Genomic DNA, 18,962 nt, shown 5'->3' with positions numbered 1-18,962 from the left:
AAGATGTAGTGCGACACTGCATTGTACTTAGGCATCTTTCTACAAAGGCCTATGAGCATGCCCGAAAGGAGAAGTTGTTGAAGCTTCCAAGCAGGAACACACTACAAAACTTCATTGGAAGTACCTCCGTAGAGAACGGTTTAAGTCGCTTGGTACAAGCCCGGCTGAAATCACAGCTTGAAAAGCTTGAATCTCAGCAGTCCAGAGTATGTTCTCTCATCGTCGACGAGATGCGAATAAAGCCAAGGTTACAGTACAACAAGCAGCAAGATAGCTTCGTAGGCCATGTGGACATGGATGTGGCCACCGATCTTGACAGTCTGCCGGTACTGGCAAATTATTTGCTTTGTTTTGTAATTAACGGCCTGTCTACTCCATACAGAATACCAGCATCGTACTTTTTTACGAAAGGACTGAATGGCGCACAGCTGTCCAAATTGATGCGATATGTTCTCACTAAGGTCGAAGAGGCAGGTTTCAAGGTCGTGCCCCTTGTGAGCGACAACCATAAAGTAAACGTGAGTGCCATGAAGGACCTCTGCGGCGGATTCCCCACGTACAGGATACAGCATCCGTGTAATCCCAATCGGCTACTTTTTTTAAACTTTGATTTTGCCACGTCTTAAAACATCCGCTCTCAGTTCCTTGCACGCGACCTTGGAAAGAAAGGAGAGGTTTCGTCATCTCACTTGAAGAAACTCTACGAGATGCAGAAAGATTGGATTGTAAAACCTGTGAGGAGTCTAACCAGTAAACATGTTTTTCCGAGCAATATTGAAAAAAATGAACGCCAAACGAGCTTTCGAAGTTCTTTTCACCAGGCGTTACATCTCCTCTGGAGGTTTTGAAAGAGCACGCAGGACAGAGCTCCATACATCATTTGCCTATGCGGGACCAACAATACTCTTTATGAAGAACATCCATCGGTGGTTCCTACTGCACGACCCCTGCAACAAGTACCAACATATTGAGCAAAATTTCCCTGACGTCAGGCAATTGGACGACAAAAATGATTCTAGGCTGGAATGGCTGGAAGTTTCATTTCCGCTATATATCGACCAAATGAAGAAAGATGCAACTTATCCTCGTGCCTTTTTCACAGCCTAAACGTACGAGGCCCCTCTGCTCACAACTTATTCGACTGCTTGCTGCATTCGCTATCTGTTAGCTGAGGAAAAGTTCTGTTTTGTACTAACGCGGAAATTCAGCAGTGACCCAATTGAAGCGCTGTTTGGAACCCTGAGGCGGTCACTGGGATGCAACGACCAACTTGACGTGCGGTCCGTACTCTCAGGACTAGAAAAAGTCTTGAAGACGGGAATTGCCGCGACATCTGAATACAGCAACGTGCTATATCACGAGAGTCACCACAGCACTGTACTTAGGACTGCAGGGCTATGTGCACTTGGGAGGAGCGATGAGCTTCCAGAGGCTGCTTTGTAAGTCTTGGGATGCTTAGACGTGCTGCATGTCCCTGCTACTCTACCTACATTGAAGCTGTCGGCCACGTTTTATGTAGGCGGCTACATCGCTCCTGTGATAAGTGAACAAATGTAATGTGAGCAGTGCTGTTTACTCACAACCAAGCCACCCACTTGGAACCCACTCGAGCCGTTCACGCGAGAACAGGACCGTGGTGGCCTGCTTTACCCATCTGACGAATTACTCTATATCTTAGACACGCTGCGGCTGTTTGTGGAGACAAGCTTAAATGAACACCCACGACTTGAAAATCCATTGAAAAACGTGACCGATGCAGATGTTTCAGCCATCTGTAAATCAAGGTTGCTGACGTGCCCTGTCAGTGACAGCAGTCACCGAGAACATTTTTCTCTACTTGTGACAAGTAGATTCATCAGACCACTGCTGGTGAACTACGCCTCCTCGATAACAGACAAGAATGATTTGTATAAGCCGCTGTTTCGGAAGAAGCAACTCTCACGAAAAGTCATGAAGCTGTAAAAGTAGCTGCTCTTGTAGCACAGATGCTGTTGTGAAATGTGTAAATAAATGTTGATGCCTTTCTTCTTAAATTTTGCTTTAGCGCAGCGTAGACTAGCATTGTAACTGTTCCATAACCATTTACGCTAGCGGAGCAGTCATGCAGTTTTTCGAGCCATGCCCACGTATCTTGGAACTGCCTCACATAACATGTCATAGCGTTGGTGTTACTAATAACTAACGTAATCACTTTTTATGCTTAGAGAATGTCAGCTTTACGAGCAAATATAACGAGTTTCTACGATTCACGCTTAGTAGCCGTTATCCCGCGAGCGAATAACAGCGCTCCCATCCTCGCGCCAGCATTCGCACCTGTGCGCCTCGACACCTACGTCATTGGCGCCCCAGGGGCGGGAGCGGCAGCGCCGCGCAACTTTACCCGACGGCGCCGCTGTATAGTTCGCGCGGCGCGTTGACAGCGACAGAAAGTATAAAGGAGGCTATGCTCTTTCTCGGCCATCCGGAGTGCCCCGAGCCGCTGTGGTGATTGTACTTCTGTCCACGTGGACCCGATCAAGCAGCAACCGTGAACAGTCTACAAGATCGACAACCTCCAGACGGCGGCGGTGCAGTGTGGTGCTTGTGATGCCCCCCCCACCCCCCCCTCCTAGCTGAAGTGGATTAGTGCAGCGGACTTTGAGCGGAGGTGACCACGGCAGCGGCGGCGAAGGCCGGAGATGCGCAGGGGCCTTTGACAGGGGCAACCACAGCGGAAGCGTAGGTGACGTGGCAGCGCCAGTCAGGCCGAGTGTCCTCGAAGGACGGAGGGGTGCTACGCACAGTCACGCTGGCTGTTAATTGAAGACGGCTGTGTCCTCTACAAAGGTCTCGTGTTCTGGACATCCGGCGGCGAAGCAGGTTCGTTCATCTGCTGGTAGACTGCGGGATATTCCTTACCAGCCGTTTTGGATTAGTCAGCATCTCCCCCTTCCCATCGACCGAGCTACGAGAGAGCGGAACAGCCCGCACCGCCCCTTCCGTGGGTGGTAACACCAGCGTCCACTTCGGTCCATCCGATTGGAAAGTGCTCTTCGAGCTTTATTCCCCAGCCAGGGATCTGGGAAATCCGAACCCTATTTAACTCTGCTGTGAGTGTAGCCGAGAGAAGCCTGCTAACTCCTGTCGACTCCGGTTGACGAAGAAGTTGGCTTCCACTGAGAGTCATTCTCAGTCACCCTTTTTAAATAATGTGAATAAGTGTATAAAGTTTTCGTTGCCTTCCTCTCAACCCAGTCTCCCATCCTCCTCGTCCCATCCCCGGTCCGGCCATGCTACCCGGGTCGCAACAACTGGTTGGCAGTGGTGAGATCGTCTGCGCGGTGTCCTGGCTCCGGTTGTGGTGAGTGCATTGCCTTCTGTGCTTGAGTATTGCCAGGCTTAGCATTTGTGCTGCTCTTCCTGGTAGTGTACGTTGATTGTAGTAGTCTGTTCGGATTTGAACCTTGCTTTGCACCAACATCCTTGAGAGACTAGCAATGACATTATCAGCGAGCACATAAGAGCAGTCATGGACTGGCGAAAGCTGCGTAATATGGACCTGATTTCCTTATCTGGGGAATAAGGGATTCATTTTGGGAAAACTATGAAGATATTGCAGGTTGTCAGTGCGATAGAGGACCAAGGTTTTGAGGACGATGATACAGTGGAGCACTGTGAGGAAATCACAAGAAAAGACGAATTGGAGGAACGAAGAAGAAAAGAGAAATTGGAGTTAGAGGAACAAAAGAGGAAAGATGAGGTGGAGCTAGAGAAGAAGCGACTAGAGGTGATGCTAGCTGAAGCTCAGGCAGAAGATAACATTGCTACAATACAGCCTTCCCTCTGCGAAAGCAGAAAAAAAGAAATAAAAAAGTTAGAAAACCATGGATAACTGCGGACTTATACAAAAGAATACGTAAAAAGAATAAATTGTACCACAGTTTCATTAGCTCTCGAAATTGCGACATATTGACAGAGTTTAAAAGATTCAGAAACAAATTAAATTTCGATCTGAAAAAGGCAAGAGATGATTATTACGAAAGAAAATTTCACGACATTCAGAACGATCAACGCAGACTGTGGAATACTGTGAACGATTTAACTGGCCGAGGGCGAAAAACACATACCGTGAATGAAATTGTAATCGATAATGCCAGCGTAGTTGGGAAAGAGCTTGTGAATGAAATGAATCGACACTTTATTAGCACAGGGGTATATAGTGGACAAAACTCAGAAGTGGATAGTTTTATGACTGGAGGGCAGGTTGATTCCATTATGCTTGCACCAGCGACCCCTGCTGAAATTGAAAGAATTATCATGGCGCTAGAAAACAAAGCTGCAGGCGGGGAAGACGAAATAAAGACCTTACCTGTCAAGTATGTCGCTCATCTTATTAGTCCTGTATTAACTCATATAATAAACGAGATGCTTACACGTGGTGTGTTCCCAGATGAATTAAAAATAGCTAAGGTCACCCCTGTTTATAAAGGTGGAGATGAGAAAAAGCTTACCAACTACAGGCCGATATCTGTTCTGCCGGTATTTTCCAAGATATTTGAGCGTGTTATCAATGATAGGCTCTCGTCCTTTTTTCATAAACACGATGTAATTACCAAGTCGCAGTATGGCTTTCAAAAGGGTAAGTCTGCAGAACAAGCTTTGATAAACATAAAGGACAAAATAATTGAAAACATCGAAAACAAACTGCTTACTCTGGGAATCTTCTTGGACTTGAAAAAGGCATTCGATACTGTGCAACACGATATCCTTTTTAAGAAGCTTGCTGTGTACGGTGTCCGAGGTGTAGCGAAGAATTTAATTACATCATATCTCTCAAATCGGTATCAGTATGTATGCGTCGACAGTCTGGTGTCACAGAAATTGAAAGTCGAATATGGCGTCCCTCAAGGATCAATCTTAGGACCCCTCTTATTTCTTGTATACATAAATGATATAACGTCAATACCAAACTCCCCTGAAATAATAATGTATGCTGACGACACAAATATCTTCTTCACTGGCACCACAAAAGAGTGCATAGAATCATCAGCTAACTGTTACCTCCTGCATCTTTCCAGATGGCTTAAAAGCAACCGGCTGAGTTTAAACACATGCAAAACCAAATACATAATTTTTAAGCCAGCAAATAAAAGAAACCCCTACTGTGTTCATCTGAAATTTGAGGACACGCTACTGGAAGAAGTCACAGAGCAAAAGTTCTTGGGCGTATGGTTTACAGAGGACCTTACATGGAATACTCACGTTAACAAATTAAAAAGTGAGCTATCTCGAGTTACTGGTTGCATGTATAAAATACAAAATATACTACCCACCTGGTTGAAGCAAGCATTATACTATTCACTTTTTTATTCAAAACTCAGTTACGGCATTCTAGTATGGGGAACTACGACAGCTTCAAACTACAACAAACTAATCATGATACAAAAGAAAATATTGAGAATGTGTGAAAACTATATTGGTGACAAACGAGGACTCCGAACAAAACCGCTCTTCATTAAACACAGCATGCTTAAAGCAGATCAAGTTTATTATTTCAAACTACTTCAGTGGATTTATAAAAATAGGCTGCACACAATACCCGTAGACAGTTGCACTTCATACCCAATACGTAGACCACACCATCTCAAGCCCGCCACAAGAATTAATTACGGAAGGCAAAAATTGAATTATCAAACAATTAACATATTAAACAGTGATCACTTTAATGTACAATACACACAATCCTTCCACAACTTCAAAAAGAACTGTAAAAAGCTATTAGTGGGCAGTGACATTGCATTCTCTTTTTGTTAACTTGCGCTCATCCCTGATAACACATGTAACCTCAGCTACGTTGCATTATGTTATGTTATTTCTATTATTTATGTTATATTATGTTATGTTATTTCTCTGTTCGGTTGTACAATATATTTGCCATTGTTTCAGCATGTACCCCACACATCAGTCCAAACCTTGTTTTTTCCGGAAATGCTTGTGTGTACTGATCTATTTACTGCATATGCGATTTATTTTTCGGACCAATGAATTGTGGTTTTTCTTTTCTTTGATTGGCTTCTGATGCAAGCCAATTTTGTTATTACATAATAACTATTGCATATGCCTTTTCTTCCTCTTTAAAATATACCATGTTGAAGAAAAACTAATGCTGTGAAGTCATGTGATCTAAATAACTGATTTTTTTTTGCTTTCTGTTGTGTGCTAAAAATGTTTAGCAAATATGATTGTAAATGACACGTTATGCTGCCTTGAACTGTGGGGGCGCAGAGGCTCTGTCAGGCATTTTGCCTTTACCTCTGCCCCCTACACGGAGAGAATCCGTGACACAATAAAGAAAAAAAAAAGCAGCAAAAGCAGGCAGGACCTCTGTTGTAAGCAGTCAGTCATCGAAGCCGCCCAAAATGAAAGACCTCATGTCGCCTTTCAAAATGGGCGAAGATATCGGGCTGTTCATTGTGAACTTTGAGCGCACTTGCGAAAACCAAAAATTTCTTTGCACCACTTAGCCTCAACACCTCTTGACGGTTCTGCCATGTGAGGCTGCCGACGTGCTTGCTCGGCTGACAAAGCCGGAGGCGCATGATTACGATAAAGTGAAGCCCACCTTGCTGAAAAGGTACCGCCTGTCAGCCGACGCCTTCCGTCGACGGTTCAGAACCACGGGGAAGCGGCCTTCTGAGTCATTCCCAGATTTTCCGTACTCTCTTAAGGCAAATCTGATCGAATGACTCAAGGCCGCGGAGGCTTATGAGGAACGTGGCAAAGTTGTAGAAGAGATCGGTTTAGGACAGTTTTACAGCTGTCTAAATGAGGAAACGCGGCTCTGGGTGCAAGACAGGCCCGAAAAGAAAAGCTTAGAGAGCGCCGCCGAGCTCGCAGAAGAGTTCCAGGTCAGGCGCGAGACAGGAAAGGAAAGCTTGCGGGCAGTAACAAAGCCCTACAGGGAGTTCAGGCAGCGCCCACTGCGGAACGAGAATGGAGCGGCCCCGCCGAGGGTAGAGAAAGTGGCAGATGAGAGGGGCCGCGAAAAAGATTCTGTCGGTATAAATGACGCGGACAAAGAAAAAAAGAGAAGGATCGTGCTAAAGCCTTCGAGGCGAGGAGACCGGCAGTATGTTTCCGCTGTAACGAGCCAGGGCATATCGCGAGTGGCTGTCGAAGGACTAGGCTGGCTTTTTCGCTCACTACTCTCGACGAGCAAAATATGCGCCTACTTGAGCCGTACATGCGTGAAATGACCGTGAATGGGCGACGGTGTCGCGCCCTGCGCGACTCCGCCGCCACAATGGATGTAATGCACCCTTCGCTCGTTTTACCGAACGATTTCACTGGGGAAAGCGCGTGGATCCGGCAGGTGGCCCAGGAGGACAGTGTCTGTCCACCGGTCGCGCGCGTCCCCATTGAAGGCCCGTTTGGGGTGCTGCATACCGAAGCGGCGGTGTCAGCGACCTTGCCGGAGCAGTGCCCCTACCTGTTTTCAAACCGCTCGGAAGACGAGCTAAATCAGAGGGGCTTGAGCTACGGCGACCACTCCGTGCACGAGGGGTCGCGTTCCAAAGACAGCGAGATCGCGGCCCAGTTGAGCCCAGAAAGTAAAGAACCGAGCTGAGACAAAATCTTTGAGGCGTCCGAGTTTTCAGAGAGGTTGTTACCTAGCACTGACAGCAGGGCTCAGGTAGTTTTGCTATGCGAGGAAAATTCCGCACGCGACGACACGTGACGGCACCGCAATAACAGAAGGCGCGCGCAACAGATCCGCTGGGGCAGCTTCCGAAAGGCGGCGCCGTGCCACAAAGACCAAATTATGTGGTGTCGCAAAGCAAAAAGTACAGGTCAGGCATTTGCAATTGAGGACCACGCGTAACTTCTTGCAGTTGCCACCGCGGCACTCAAGAGCTCACAGGAGTCGCGTGAAGAAAAGATCGACTAAGCGGGCCCATACAGGGCGCAAGCCAGTTGCTCCATTTTTTGACCACGGCAAGGATTGTCATGAGACATGTGACGCCTGCTGCTTGCTAAAGAAGGGAGCGCGCGGCTACCAGACAAAAGGGCACCTCCGAGCGCGCGCGGGTCAGATGAAGACGAGACATGCAGGGAACCGGTAGAGGGAGAAGCGCTCCTCCCGTTTAAGGTGGCGGTTCCACTGCCGCCATCTTGCGAGTAGTTCATATTCTGCCACCAGGCTACGACACTGATCCATCACTGAGAAAGTGTGTACCCGTCTTGCCCCCAGCGACCCGAGACTGGTTTTGGTTGAGATGTTGAGATACGTGTCCGGTCCTTTCTTGACCCGTGCACCCGTGCTGCTTGAAGGCTTTTCTTTTGTTGCTGCGCCTGCCTTCAGAGGATTACAAACGAACCATGGCAAGCCCGGCTGCTAGTCCCCGTCGTGCGTGGGGGGAGGTGTTGGCTGGGGTGGTTCCGCATGCTTCTTTCTCTGCCTGTCCCTCGCCAAAGCCAAAGAGAGTGGGGCTTCCTTTATTCGGTCTATGGTTCCGGAAGGGTGAAGGGAAAAAGTTGGACAGCCGGGGCAAAGAGGGTACCGTCTTTGTCCAAACGGCGTCAGAGGTGAGGTGATCCTTGTTCGGGATAAGGATGCCAGCACGGGAACAGAGTACCGTTTCCTTCTCTCTCTTGTTTAGCCTTGGCTAAATAGCCGCAGAAAGCTGTACCGTCGAAAAAAATAATGCTGCCCAGCCCGCATCGCAAAAGGCACAACGTCGACACAGTGGAAACTTGGGAGAGTTAGTGATAATTGTCGACATAATTGCACAGAGCAAATTAGTAAGTAAGCGAAAAGAGGAAGCGGCCGCCAAAAATAAGGAAGGTGTGAAATAAAGAAAATTAATTATGTTTATGTCCCATGTATATATTTCTAGCGTTTTTTTTTTCAATGAACCTTATAGTTGAAATCGGTGCCTTTCTTGTGTCCTTCCTTCTGCCCTCGTCTTTTGCGCGTTCAATCACTTCGTCACTGTTGATGCATAGTAATATTAGTAGTAGTCGGAACACTCCTGGTCTAGAGTGTAACCTGCTAACTATAGCGCTGAAAAAAAAAATATTTTTTTATCAAATGATATTGCATCTATGATAAGAAAACTATAACAAAGACAGCTATACAATTTAGTCAACGCTCAGCGTATGCCTGTCCAACCTTATAAACTATGGTTGGTAAAGAAAAAGGCAGAGAGAAGTGGGCAATTGTCAATTTCTGTTTACCCTTGAGATGAATCGACATTGCGCAAGAGACGTGAAATTGCTATTGAGAGGGTTAGCACCGCAGGGTGTCGGAATGTGTTTTCCTCAGAAGCAAATATTCGTCGTACATGCGGCGGCACCTTGCAACCAATTCCGATCAACTTCGACGGAATTTTGCCAAGGCTCACAAAAATGCAGTATACAGATGCATACCATTCACGAGGCGGACTCGAGACTTTTTTTATAGACATTGTACGAAGAAGAACGGGGGGGGGGGGGGGGGGGGTGCAGGAATGCTGCCAAAAAAAAGGGGTCGGCTACAAAGCGATAGTTCTGTAGGCACTTAGGGCGACCCCCTCCCCTCTCTCGTTTGGACCCTCAACTGCGTGCTCTTATTCATTTTAGACGTACGTCTTTCTTGTATCCAGTTTGCATCATTAGGTTGCTTATTCCCTCCAGAATTTTCCATCGCGTGCTGAAATGTATATCTTTCTAACCTTGCGTCGATTTGCCTCGATTTGGTTGGATCAAAGATTGAAAAAGTGCGCCCGCGTATGTGTGTGTGTATGCGTGCGTGTCCACGCGCGCGTACCTGGAAACTGTAGGAACAGCTGCTATTTTCACACCGTCTATTGTCAGGAAACTATAGCCTCGTTACATGAACCCGACTTCGGCGGGTCGAGCCAGGAGATCGAGTTGAGCAAGGTCAGCCCAACTTGACTGCATGTTTACATGAACTCGATTTTAGCGAGTCGCGACCGGTTCAACAGCAGCGGCACCAAGCGTCGAACGGCGCAGCGGGAAAGGGCAGTGGCAGCCGGGAAGATTGCGGCATGCACGGCTGCCTCGCAGGCGCTACGGCGCAAGCGAATAACAGGTTCGCATTTATCACCCCTCCTTCCACTAACCCGACTCAGACCGGTTTACGTGCTATCTGCTGTTGGGGTCGAGTGAGTCAACCCACCCCCTGCAGCGGAGTTGACTGGACTCGCTCCCTCGACTCCCGGATCCGACTCGTTTACATGAACCCAGTAACCGGTTTTCAGCTCAAATCCTCCACTCAACCCGTCATGTAAACACCGCTTATAACGTGCTTGTAATCATTTTCCGAGAATTCCTTTTCCTGCGGCGCTAGTCTACCCCGCCTGCAGGAGGGGCGCGCAGCAAGGGGAGGGGGCGGTCCTTTGTGCCAGTTCCCGAAAAGGGGACTTCTCAGCACTATAGTCGGTTACAACAAAAGAACGAAGCGGCACACGCAACTCAGACGGAACTCTCCAGCCAATCACGTCGATTTGTGTGGCTGTGCATGCAGCCAAGCCTGCGAAAGAGAACGAAGGAGTCGGCGCTTTGTCCCCGTGTCGCCGACGGTGGATGTCCTTTGTTCGGGATAAGGCTAAAATAATAATAACGCAAAAAGAAAGGAAGAGATTTTGCTGCCCCGGCATCCGCCATCGTCTCTAGGAGCACCTGAGCAGGAGCAGGGGAAAAGACAGGGAGAAAGGCGAAGGTACTAGTAGGTGTGGTGCCCCCGTTTATTGTCTCAGCTGCACTGGCCACTAAAGGGGGAGGGGGGGGGGGAGAGGGCTGGGCTGCTCACCTTTCGCACAGATCCGCGCGAGAGCGTCTTTTTCGCAAAAGCGCTGAATGTTACAGGTGGGGTCATATTCGGCAACACACGGTCGTGGCAGCTTCAGTCTCCACTGCTGTCGCGGCGCACCTGTGGAGACCGAACAGAAAACTGTTCGGTCGACGCGCTTGGCTGGGCGGTCTCCTTTGATGGGCATGTGCTGCTTCGTTCTTGAGTTGTACCCGACTTATATACCACATGGATTCATTTCAGCGGTGGAACATGGCGCCCTCTGAACCACGGCATTCGTTTGAAAGAAGTGCGAGTCTAGTTCAGGAAAACTGCACCTGCTCCATGGTTAGTGCTGAAATAGTGCAGCTGCAGCCGCCATGGAAACAGATGATGGATTGCGGGTTGTGATAAACGGCGGAGACTCAAGTAACTTTCACTCGTCGACAAGCTAGAACGCTGCTCGAGTTCTCCAAAGAAACGGATCGAGGCTGGTTCATGGCAACATGATATTGTGATGTGCGGTTTGCACATTTCTTCATGAGATACGAGAGGTTGGCTGCCGCTGATGTAGGCTGTAAACAGCTGGCTGCAATTCATTGGCATCGCAAAGGCTAGCGACGACCAGGCCTGCACTCGACCATCCGTTTGGAAGCAGACAGTGCCAAACTGCGCTCAAAGTGCCGGAACTAGCGGTACACACCCGCCGCACCGCCGCTGCCGCAGAACTTTGCCGAACTGGTGCATTGAGTGCAGGCGAATCGAGCGCTCTCCAACTTCCCCTCCACAGCGCTAGCCGGAACAACGAACAACCGGCAGCACGAAGCGAAAGCCTGTCTCTTCCCTTTCCTGTCGCTTTAGCAATGCCAAAGCTGTCCTCGAAAAATAATACGACGCCCAGAATGCGTTTCGTAGCGTCAGGTGAAAAAATTTGGCAGTGGCTTAGCTCTGCTATGCCTGGATATACGTAGCGTAAAGTGATCCGGTGTTTCGGCCGCACGTTTCGCATTGGCTGCTCGACGGCAAACTGCCAGGCGACAACCTCGGGATCGGAAGAATTTACATTTTCCAGTCTTCTGCGCCGTTTGGCAGCGGCTCGACTCTCTTTAGCTTACCAGAGCTTACATGTTGAGCGCGACCGTCATTTCTCCGCGCACCCTCCTCGCGCATGCGCAGTAGCGCGCGGCGCAACTGTCGTAAACACGAGGTCACGCGTCGGAGAGGAGCGCACGCGGCGCCGGCAGCGAGGAGCTCGCACCGGCTGTGGCGAGGAGGCGACGCACCGGCGGAACTGCGCCTCTCGTGACGTCACGCGGTTCTCGCGCATGCGCATAACAGGCGGCGCACACTCGTGCAAAACTCGGCTCCGACCCGCGTAGTGTGGCTTTACTAGCTTTACGCTACAAAACAAACCAGCAAAGCAATATGGCGGAAATCTGCTTGGAAGTTCGACACACTCTACATAGGGCAAAATCGAGGGAAACGTGCGAACATCGTAGAGGTATCGTTCCCTCTCGTGAACACCTCCTGATTGTAAATTATTAGCAGCGCCACACTCGTTATTTTTTTGAACTGTGATTATTTAGTACACGTGCATGTGTGTAGATGGCGCTACTTACTAAATTTATCTACATTTATCGCATGTCGCTGCGTTATTGCTATTATTGTTTGTATTCTGTGGACTTTGTTCTTGGCAATTGTTACAAGTTGATTAAAGGAATGAGAGACCGACATTTTAAGAGTATATTTGCCAGAAAAAAAGAAGCCGCGGAACGTTTCAAGAGCTTGTGTCCTTCATGAGGAGAACAAAAAAGGCAGCTAAAATCAACTAGACATTGCGCATTCCCCAAAAGCCGTAGAGTAAAGGCGATGCTTAGCCGCGTAGAGCGAAGTATTAAGTTTCTTCACGCAAAATCTCAAAACTGCCACGCGCTGGTTACCTGAACAATTTTGCATTCCGTTTTTAACTATTTCGAAAAAACGCTAATTTTGATCAGGAATAACTTTTAAACTAAACAAGGCAGACGGATGAAATTTTCAGAATGGAAGGGCGATTAGACGATCTCAAACTGTACAAAAAGGCGCCGTAGTGCAATGCATATCCCAAAAGTTATTGCAGATTACATTGTTCTGTTTTTTATGCTTTTCAAACATGCGTGGCTAATAAACTAATCTATACACGTACTTCTAAATGCTTAAATATGTTGATTAGCATCCGATCTCAAAGTATCTAGAAAGATATTTCTCTAGGTGCAAGAGGTTTTTCACAATTTTGCATTTCCTGAGACAAGTTGAGCTCAACTGCCAGTTTTCATCTTTGCGTTTTCTTTTACAGTTGAAACAAATTTGCAGCTACCGTTAAACAAAATGCATCTTTTGAAAGCAGAGAAAAGTAGCTTTTCGGAGATATCTGAACCATATTTATGAAGCAAACGAGCGTGGTACAGTCGACGTACAAATATCACCAAAAATGGTTCCCGCTCAGCGTCAGAGTGGGACCGCCACCTTAAATCTTTTTCAGCGCTGCCCGGGCTTTGCATGCCAGTCGCAAAGAGACGGAACTAATCAGTCCCGCAGCTTTTGGGAGACAGCGGGTAGACCGGCCGCCCGACTGCGCCGGCCACCCGACCACGCCGGGCGCGGCTGAAGAAGCGGTATTCCAGGAATACATGCGTCTTGTATTTACTGTTTTTTTTCACTCCGGTAGAAAATCGCAAACCATGTTTTGAGCTTTTATTTCTTGCTGGAATGATGTGGCTCAAAAGACGCTTGTTGATTCTCTGCCTAAAGGAGTTTTTTTTTTCAATGACAGCATTTGAGCGTTTTCTGTACAGTTGCAATGTGTGTAGGTTATGTTGTTTGATATGCATAGATTAGCGCTTGAAAATACATGAATATTATCTCTACTATCCTCTCAGCTGATCTATCGGGGGTGTTCATCTATGGATCGCAAAGGCAGCTGTAATTTCTTCCAGCACAAAACGTGATTCAAAATTGAAAAATGCGATGGAATTTAATCGCCCGCATAGGTCAAGTGAAGTTCGCGGTGCCGTATGTTGTTTGCTGCATCCGGTCGCTTTATGGGAATGCCCATTACGTTCTTTTTCTTGGGCTCTCCGCACAACCACACAGGAAGGGGTCAGTCAACCCGGCGGGAAAAGAGGGGGCGCCGAATGGCGGGGGATTACAGGAGACTTCAAACTCCCCTTATGGACGGAGTCGTTAGGCGGCATCCTGTGTGCACGTGTGTACGGCGAGGCTGACCCGCGCCACAGTGCGTGGCTCTTTGTACCATGTCTGCAGCGGCATGCTTTGACATATTGTCACGCTAGCTGCAGGCATGAGGAGCGCCGACGAGAAACAGATGAGTTGAAATGGCGTTCCTCGAACTTGGCGGCAACCGGACCTTGGGAAAGCGAGTGTTCGCGAAGCTCGCAGCGGGAAAGCATAGTTATCCGAAATCGTGATGGTGGAAAGTGTGCATATGTGTACAGTGTCGCGTTGAGTTACCTTCTTTCCCCAATCATTCACTGGTTGTGTTATTCTTTCCCCAATTGCTGATTGGTGGTATTTTCCTTTCCCCAGTAAGTTATTGGGTGGATGTTTGTATAGTACTTGATTGGTTAGTCTCCCACCGAGGGCGGGGACATAGGGTTTAAAACCCGCTGCTTCGGCAGGACCGGGGGCTGGTTTCGTCACCTAGAACTGCGAGCCAGTCAAGTGTAAATATGTTTTCTCCTTGCTTGTATCTTCCTTTGTGCTTTTAATTGTTATAAAAAGTTAACCTCTCCTAAAGTGTCCTCTTGCAATGTGATTGAGCAAAACGAATCTGCAAGACGTCAAGAATCCTACAACAATCATCTTTAACCCAATTTCCCTCTACGAGATCAAGGGGGAATCCAACTGGCGCAGTCGCGACAGGATTTGCTACGTCTTCCTGCTCGAGGTATCTGACGGAGGGGCGGAGGATCAAGTCGGTGGACAAGCTGCAGAGCGGTACGTCCTAAAGGAGGAACGTGAGTCAGCGTCAGAGCGACGCTGAAAGCTTCGGAGACTTCTGGTCATTGTCAACGGGACGTAGGAGGCTCAAGTCGGCGAGGAGCTGAAGGAGCCAGGCGACCGACGTGTCGTGGAGGTGCCTAGTCCGTGAGCTGCGGAAGGAACCAGGCGTCCCCGTTGAGGTTCAAGAGAAGAACCTGGAGACCAGCAAGTCAAACGAGGCAGGACAAGTCAGCGAGCTGCTGTGAGAGCCGGGGCTCAACTCAACTCATCCGCATCAAGGAGCCCGCTGTCGTCACTCAGGGCGACGAGATTACCGTGGCAGAGGAAAGGAACCTGCGAGGTAGGAGACCTTTCTGCTTCCTCCGAATTCACCATGTCGGTGTAGTGTTTTCGTGCTATAGATGATAGCACGGAAAAGGGAGATGGCTGCCGTGCGGTACGATCGGGAAGGCATGATGCGATGTTTGGAGACTGAGCAAAAGGCAGAACAGCTGCTTGAAATTGGCAAGTTGAAACTCGAAATTGAACGAGAAAAGATAAAACTTGCGCAGATGCAATCTAAATTCAACCAGGGAACGAAATCTGATAGAGGGATGTTATTGGCAGCAGTTCAATGTTTTGACTGCATGGAATTTGGGCATCTAATGATTGACTGTCCGAAATCGAAGCGAGAACAGCATGTTCCCGTATTGAGAGTGACCTGTGGGCCAATGGCTATAGGTGTGAAAGCTGCAGCGTTTAGGCAGCAGGGCCCAACCGTGTGTGCCGTGCCAGGAGAGATGGCCGAGGGCATAGGGGCGTCAGTCACGCCTTTGAAGCGCTGCTTGTCGGAGGAAGCTGAAATAGAGGAGACCCAGGAGGCACATAAGTGTTTTGTTGGTGAACAGGAGTTCAGCATTGAGCCAGAACAGGTTGGCGCAAACTCCGAGGCCGCAGTAACGCTCGGCGAAGAGGTAGAGCAGGCGCCAACAGCGGGAACGCTCTTTGCAGGCGGCGGGAAGCTAGCTCTCAAAGATGAGGTGGGTAGCCAGCCGGAGCTGACACCCTGTGCACTGACAGCCCATGTAGCGGAAGGTGTAGAGAAGCTGGTAACACCTGAGACGCACTCGCTGCTAGAGCAGCCAGAAAAAGAGCGGCTGCATGAAGAAACAGAGCGAGCTGATTTTGAAGAACATTTCAAAATTCGAGACAAACCTAAAACGCCGGTAGAGCTTGAGGCCAATCCGATAGCTGCAGAAGTTTTGGCAGCAGATTGTGAGTTAACAACGAGCGATGAGGCTGCATTTGATGCCGAGGAAGGAAGGAACGCGCGTTTGATCGCTGCAATGGTTTTCGAAGCTGATAGGGAACTGAAGGATTGGGATAATGCGCCCATTCCTGTAGGCTTCAACATGGAGCAACATGCTTCGTTATCAGAAGTTCGTAAGCAAGCTGGTAAAGGCAATAGTGAGAAAAGAAAACTCGAAGGCACAATTTTCTTTGAAGCGAACGTCGGTGGCCAGTTGAACGAAGAGCTAGAGCTACTTGAATCTCGATGCAAAACTACATGCGAAGTAGCCGATGAGAGGCCTGACCCTACTGTGAAACTCAAAGAAGGGGAGAATGCAGACGCGAGGGCAGCAGCAATCTTCATAGCCCGCGGGGAGCAGGTGAGCTCTATTGATCCGACGGCGGCGGCAGCCTTTACAACCGGCTCTGTGCCGAATAATTGTAAATTTTGGTCCAATCTTGTGGGCAAGGCTCAAAAGAAACAACTGTTGTTTCGAGATGTAGGTGGCTAGAATTTATTTCTGCCAGTTTGGGGCACCGATCTGACATGGTGAATTCTGGAATGTGCAGATTGGTCTCCAGCCTTGTGTGTGCGGGTTGAAATATCCGCTGTGTGCGCGCATGTGTGCGTGCTGGTGTACTGACCGGACAGCCGGCGCATGTGTGCGTGTGTGTGGACTCACCGGACAGCCGACGTATGTGTGCGTGCGTGCGTATGTACCTTTGTTGTTGGACACCATGGCTGAACTTCAATGCCCCACTGACAACAAGTGTCCGTGTGACATTCTTGGTTGGGAGGAGTGAAGTTCGCGGTGCCGTATGTTGTTTGCTGCATCCGGTCGCTTTATGGGAATGCCCATTACGTTCTTTTTCTTGGGCTCTCCGCACAACCACACAGGAAGGGGTCAGTCAACCCGGCGGGAAAAGAGGGGGCGCCGAATGGCGGGGGATTACAGGAGACTTCAAACTCCCCTTATGGACGGAGTCGTTAGGCGGCATCCTGTGTGCACGTGTGTACGGCGAGGCTGACCCGCGCCACAGTGCGTGGCTCTTTGTACCATGTCTGCAGCGGCATGCTTTGACATATTGTCACGCTAGCTGCAGGCATGAGGAGCGCCGACGAGAAACAGATGAGTTGAAATGGCGTTCCTCGAACTTGGCGGCAACCGGACCTTGGGAAAGCGAGTGTTCGCGAAGCTCGCAGCGGGAAAGCATAGTTATCCGAAATCGTGATGGTGGAAAGTGTGCATATGTGTACAGTGTCGCGATGAGTTACCTTCTTTCCCCAATCATTCACTGGTTGTGTTATTCTTTCCCCAATTGCTGATTGGTGGTATTTTCCTTTCCCCAGTAAGTTATTGGGTGGATGTTTGTATAGTACTTGATTGGTTAGTCTCCCACCGAGGGCGGGGACATAGGGTTTAAAACCCGCTGCTTCGGCAGGACCGGGGGCTGGTTTCGTCACCTAGAACTGCGAGCCAGTCAAGTGTAAATATGTTTTCTCCTTGCTTGTATCTTCCTTTGTGCTTTTAATTGTTATAAAAAGTTAACCTCTCCTAAAGTGTCCTCTTGCAATGTGATTGAGCAATTCGAATCTTCAAGACGTCAAAAATCCTTACAACCATCATCATTAACTAAATTTCCCTCTACGAGATCAAGAGGGAATCCAACTGGTCACTTCCGCAGCTCACCCATTCAGACCGCCTGAGGGGGTGAGCCAAAAGGGGAGTTAATCGAGCAGCACACCTTCAGGCCTTGTTCATTGTTTTGCCTGGCACAACTCGGGAGAAGGGTGGTTCTCTTGTCTTGACGGGGTGGGGGCATTGTGCAGATTTGTCGACTAATGCTCTACCTGAGACCCTTCGCCTGCAGACACCGACCCTTGGATCAGCCAGGAAACAGAGGACCTGCCTAGCTGATGCGGCCTCTTCAGTGGACAGCGAGGAGCTGTAACCGCTTTCGAGGCCTCTACCTGGCGGCGGACGAGCTGTTGTAAATGTACTTCTGGCCACGTGGGCCCGATCAAGCAGCAACCGTGAACAGTAGACAAGGTCGACAACCTCGCGATGGCGGCGGTGCAGAGTGGTGCTTGTGATGCCCCCCCCCCCCCCCCCCCCTCCTAGCTTAAGTGGATTAGTGCAGCGGACTTTGAGCGGAGGTGACCACGGCAGTGGCGGCAAAGGCCGGAGATGCGCAGGGGCCTTTGACAGGAGCAACCACAGCGGAAGCGGAGGCGACGTGGCGGCGCCAGTCAGGCCGAGTGTCGTCGAAGGACGGAGGGGTGCCACGCACAGTCACGCTGGCTGTTAATTGAAGACGGCTGTGTCCTGTACAAAGTTCTCGTGTTCTGGAAATCCGGCGGGGAAGCAGGTTCGTTCACCTGCTGGTAGACTGCGGGAGATGCCGTACCAGCCGTGTTGGATTAGTCAGCATCTCCCCCTTCCCATCGACCGAGCTACGAGAGAGCGGAACAGCCCGCACCGCCCCTGCCTTGGGTGGAAACACCAGCGTCCACTTCGGTCCATCCGATTGGAAAGTGCTCTTCGAACTTTATTCCCCAGCCAGGGATCTGGGGATTCCGAACCCCATTTAACTCTGCGGTCAGTGTGGCCGAGAGTAGCCTGCTAACTCCTGTCGACTCCGGTTGCCGAAGAAGTTGCCTTCCACTGAGAGTCATTCTCAGTCACCCTTTGTAAATAATGTAAATAAGTGTGCAAAGTTTTCGTTGCCTTCCTCTTAACCCAGTCTCCAATCCTCCTCGTTCAATCACCGGTCTTCAGCCATGCTACCCGGGTCGCAACACCGCGCAGACACTTTCTCCGCTGAGAGTGTCTGCATCCTTTGCAGTGTTGCGAGACGCTTCGGCTGTGCGGTGCCCTCGAAGTAGACTGTGCTACTTTCGTTGGCACTGGTATCCGAG

At 49.3% G+C, this 18,962-nt stretch overlaps 1 pseudogene; it reads left to right on the top strand.

Annotated features, from left to right (window-relative positions):
- The first annotated feature begins 230 nt into the window (after positions 1 to 230).
- LOC149326563 (uncharacterized) lies at positions 231 to 1,962 on the top strand (annotated as a pseudogene).
- The last annotated feature ends 17,000 nt before the right edge of the window (positions 1,963 to 18,962 follow it).

This window comes from Amblyomma mixtum, chromosome 10 (genome assembly GCF_055824585.1).
Source record: "Amblyomma mixtum isolate Tamu chromosome 10, ASM5582458v1, whole genome shotgun sequence".
NCBI lineage: Eukaryota > Metazoa > Arthropoda > Arachnida > Ixodida > Ixodidae > Amblyomma > Amblyomma mixtum.
This window is presented reverse-complemented; position numbering and strand designations above follow the sequence as displayed.